This window comes from Dipteris shenzhenensis, chromosome 28 (genome assembly GCF_047967505.1).
Source record: "Dipteris shenzhenensis isolate YYH24624 ecotype China chromosome 28, Dip_SZ_1.0, whole genome shotgun sequence".
Classification (NCBI taxonomy): domain Eukaryota; kingdom Viridiplantae; phylum Streptophyta; class Polypodiopsida; order Gleicheniales; family Dipteridaceae; genus Dipteris; species Dipteris shenzhenensis.
This window is the reverse complement of record NC_141623.1, coordinates 5,892,576-5,898,108: the sequence shown is the minus strand read 5'-3', so window position 1 is coordinate 5,898,108 and position 5,533 is coordinate 5,892,576.

The window sequence follows — 5,533 nt, the reverse complement described above, 5'->3', positions numbered from 1 at the left end:
TAAAACTCTTTCTAAACCTTAAAACCCCTAATGGAGGCAAAAGCCTTATTCCCCTAACCATGTTGATGAGTGTTCCTTTCACACAAGTATGCACAGTCTTTGCTCCCCACACTCGAGCACCACTGCCTATCGCCACCCATTGTCATCCATAATCATTTATCGCCCACCGCCCGTGTGTCGCCCATCCATTGCCTGCACATCGCTCGCCCGCTCGCATGCACATTGCTCGCCCGCCCATCGTGCATCCATCGCCCACCCGTCCGTCACCTGTTCACAGTAAAGGGAAGGGGTATGGGAATACAACCCGAGGTCCTAAGCTACACTTATACTACAAATGATGACACTTATATATTTGTAGGTGACAAAAAGCCTCTAAACATTGCACATCATGCTCATCCTGTGCAAGCCATGGAAAAGAGCCTACATTTAGTGCTGTTGCCAGGGAGACTACCGTCTCAAGTAAAAAGTGGACATATGCAAGCATTTACGAAGAACAACCCACCATGAACTATCACGAACATATCACTCAAGGGCTAGGAGAGTAAAATGTTTTTCTAGCTCTAGCTAAGAATCTCAACCAAGAACCTTACTAGCTTAAGAAATTTTATATTTCTTATAAAATAGCCACTTAAAGAATGAATCAGGCCATCTAATGGACACCAATGTCTAGAGCTCAAAATTTTGAACATTTCTCCTTCTACCCAAAAGCGATTATGAGATAATCATGGAAAGTTATGGGCATGGGAAGGTTTGTAGGGTTTAACCCTAAACCCTAAACCCTATCCTTGACCCTAAACCCTAACCCTAACCCTAACCCTAAACCCCTCCCACCTCCATGGGAAGGTTTGTAGGATTTAGGGTTGACGTTTAACCTTAACCCTAAACCCTAAGCTAATTCTAAACCCTCCCACCTCCATGGGAAGGTTGTAGGGTTAGGGTTTAACCCTAACCCTAAACCCCTCCCATCTCCATTCCTAAAAAAACCTTCTCCAACCCCCTCGTTCTTCTTCTTCCAGCCTTCACCCTCTTACAAATTTTGAGCCCTATGCAAGACCCTTCTCCCTCTCCATCAAACACCACCCTACTCCCATCCTCATTGTCGAGTTTGCTTTGAGCCCTTCTGGCAGCGAATTCCTAGTCATCCACCCATTGTTCATTCGCCCTCAACAATCCCATTACATCAAGAAAGATTTGGGTGAGTGTTATAGGTGATAACCTCCCCCTCCCTTTCACATTTTGTCAAGTTTTCCATCTCCACCCCTTGTCTCCACCACCACCACCGCTTCACCCCTACCCTTCACCACCACCTCCCCATACCCCCCTGCCCCCCTTTCTTTTTCTGTCACCCCTCTCTCCACCCCCTCTTTTTCCTCCCCCCCTCTCCAACGTCTCCACCGCCCCCCTTTCCCATGACTTTACAACCATTTTGGCACTTCTTGTACTTGAATAGGGGATACCAAGAAGTCTAATTTAGAGACATATAGTACTTGAGGTCCTTCCATCAACATCCAAGCTTTGAAATGTAGGTGCTACTTTCTTCCATCTAGTGGTTGTTCATTTCCAATCTTTCCTTTCTTGGGGTCTTCCTACTAGAGGCTCAAATATTATATCTCTTTGTTTCCTTTATGGAGGAGTAACATTTTCTTAATATTGTATCCCTTCTTGTCTTCTAAAACCTTTGTTATAGCTCTATAGCTTCTACTTCCAACCTTATTCTCTTCTACTATTTTTGTTGTAGTGCTATAGCTTCTAGAGTTGCTTTGGGGCAAGATTGTCATTTTGGTCCTTGCATCAACCTCCAATATTTGAAATGCATGGTATGACTTTCTTCCATTTGATGGTAGTTCATTGCCAATGTTTCCTTGTTTGAGGTCTTCCTAACTATAGGCTCAAATATTTTTTATGTTTGATGCCTCTACAAACAAATAACATTTCTTAATATAGTCTCCCTTCTACTCTTCTACTACTTTTGTTGGTGTCCTATAGCTTCTACTTGCCTTGGTGTAATATTTTGACTTTTGTGCCTCTTCTTACCATTATGATGAGTCCGTTGTTGCTCATCTATCTATCCATCCATCCATCAATCTATCTATCTGTGTGTGTGTGAAAGAGAGAGAGAGAGAGAGAGAGAGAGAGAGAGAGAGAGAGAGAGAGAGAGAGCCTTGTGTCAACATGGACTCAAGCACAGAGAACGTGTGTGGAGGAACGGCAAAGCTCCACTTGTACTTGCATAAGGCTAGGAATAATCTCTTTGAGGAATCCAAGTTGCATGTTCTACATCCAGGTTCTACATATGATTCTCTCTCTCTCTCTCTATTTCCCCCCCCCTACTGAGAAATCATGTGTGCCTCAGGATCTATCAAGCACTCTAAGGTGGATGGAACCTGTGTGGAAACATGATGAAGAGAGTGCTCATGACATGTACCTCAAGTCAATTAGGTTCCAAGGTAGATTAGCTTGGACTCATAAATAGAATCTTGAGTGAATGTGCATTTCTTCACTTGTTCTCAATAATACATGATAGGCCTCTTATATAGAGAGTGCCCTTTGAATAGTCAACACATGTCGGATCCTCTGATCCACATCTCTTCTTGTGGATATCCTCAATCCACATCTCCACATCATGTAGACCACAACCTATTCTTTCCTTAGCACATTCCTTAGCCTTTAATCTATGTGCTCATGGCTCAACACCTCCCATCATCTTTTGGCTCTACTACAATACCTCCCATCATCTTTTGGCTCTACTTAAGGTGGTCAAGTGTACATGTCAATACCTCCCTTGGGTGCTTTCATAGCTACTCTCAGGTGGTCAGGTTTGATTTACAAACATGTGGGCTGAAGGTGGCAAGGCTTTTTTTTTCTCAATGTATGTTGTTGATGTCATTCTCTTCTTTGCTTGATGTAGCTTGAGATTTTTTCTTCCATGTTTCTTGATGCTTTATGTGTGGATGCCATGTTCAGTGCTATGGTCATCTCATGCACTTGTGCTTTTGGCATGCTTTGTGCATTCATGCGTTGCTTTTCCATTTGTTGCAAAGGTCTTACCAATTGATTTCTTTCAATATTGGCAGTGTCTAATTGCTAACACTGATTTTGATCTGAAAAGCGCATAGAACTCAAAAAGATGATCACTTTTCCTTTTTGGAGCGTGTTCAAATTCCTCATGGATTGCAAGTTACCGCTTGTCGAAGCTTTTGTGAAGAAGAGGGGGCCTTGATGATGTGGCTTGTCTATTCACATGCTGCTTACAAACTGTGCTTAGCAAGGTACTATGTGCTTAGGTGGCACTATGGTGATGTGGCAATCTTTAGACCCAAATAGGTTACATTAACTTTACCATGGTCATCTTTGATCTAATCATAGATCTAACCTAAGGTCAATATTAACCTAAGATTAAGTGGCTTATCTGCCACGTGGCCTAAGGTTGGACCTTAGAAGAGGAAAGAAAGAAAAGCTTTGGAGCTTCTCTGCTACGTCGGCCATTGCGGTGAAGAAGACACTCCTCGTTAATGGTGTCTGAAGTCATTTGGAGACTCGGAGTCATTGAAGACGAGCCACTCAAGGATTGGCGTCGAATGGAGAGCTACACACGGAGAAAGCCTTCATAGATCTATTCGTCGTCTAGGTGTAGCAGCTTGTGGATCTGTTTGCATATGGAGCAGCAGAGCCGTATAGACGGCTTGGCTTACTGCGGGCTGTGTGCTATCCTCTAGCACTAGAGCTTGTGGTTGGTTGGTAGAAGGCAAGCTTAGAGACAGACCGTTGCCAATGTGGAGCCACTCGTAGCTAGACCCGTTGAAGAAGATGGTCGCAGAGTTCATCGAAGGTGCTAGTTGGGTGTGTAGAGCTTCATTGTAGGATCAAGCTTGGAGAAGTAGGCAGCTTAGAAGCTTGGAGTTAGCCGAGTCATTTGTAGTGCAAGGAGCTGAGTGTGGGCCATCAAAAGGTTGCATATGAAGGAGACAGCCTAGTTTATAAACCCTTAGTTGAAGCTTTGGAGGCTGGGAGACTATTGGAGGTGACTGGCTGTGCTTGAGCAGCTCACTGATGGGTGACTTGTGGGAGTTGTTCACGTTCGGGAGCTTGATGGAGCATGCTGGGGGTCGTTGGAGAGCCAGTAGGAGGTCATTGAGCCAGTTACAAGAGTTGAAGCTACTGTCGATGATGATCCTTGGAATGACAATAGATAGGAAACTTTTCTCAAAGCTTTTAGCAAACTAAACAATCAGAGACTCTCTTTCTCACAAGCTCTCTCTAAGAAGAAGAAGAAGAAGACCTCCTCATAGATCTATCTTACAAAATAGATCTCTAAAAGGAATAAACTCTCTCTCTCTCTCTCTTATATCAAGAATGACGAAAATATCTCAAAGCAATCAAGGGAATTTTCATTCAATAAATGGTATTCTCTCAATCTAAAGCTAAAACTAACCTAAGAGAAAACATGTACTCCTAAGGCAAGCCTATAACTAATCTAGGAGACTAGACTTAAGCTCTGATACCATGAGAAAATATGTGTGCCTCAGGGTCTATGGAGCTCTCTAAGGTGGATGGAACCTATGTGGAAACATGACGAAGAGAGTACTCATGACATGTACCTCAAGTCAATTAGATTCCAAGATAGATAAGCTTGGACTCATAAACAAAATCTTGAGTGAATGTGCATTTCTTCACTTGTTCTCAACAATACATGATAGGCCTCTTATATAGAGAGTGCCCTTTGAATAGTCAATGCATGTGGGATCCTCTGATCCACATCTCTCCTTGTGGATATCCTCAGTCCACATCTCCATGTCATGTCCACATCCTAGGGTGGCTACTTTAATTCTTTCCTTAGCACATACCTTAGCCTTTAATCTATGTGCTCATGGCACCATATCTCAACACTTATGTCTCTCTCTCTCTCTCTCTCTCTCTCTCTCTCTCTCTCTCTCTCTCTCTCTCTCTCTCTCTCTAAAAGCACTAAGGAGCCAAAATTATCCTTCGCTTCCAAAATGAGGGATTTGCTTTACATAGCCATCTTAGGGCCCAAAAACGAATTATGTCCACTACAAAATATATTGCTCAAACTTGTAATAATAAAGCAAGTGCAAAAATTGGCCCATGGCCATATATAATGCACTGTGTGACACCTCGATTGATACCCTCGCACTAACTCCAATCCTTGCTATGAGTTCCATCACCTGTACTCAAGCCGCGACACATGAACATCAACATAGTCAAAGTGCATGCGCGCACACACACGCACACACACACACAACCACATTAGTTATTAACAATCGATTGAACAAATCATCGAATCAATCGATCCCAACATAACCGTGCTCAAAGCACAATAATCAAGCACAACACCAATAACACTAGCGACATCAGTATTGACATGGAATCACCCACAATACCGACCATCTAGCATGGCAAAACACAAGATAGTCAGGTGTCCCCAACTAACCACACAAAGTATCCACTAGGACACTCGTCATGTCCGGTGCGCTCGTATGGAGTACTTTGCCATAGTCACACTTGACTAAAATAA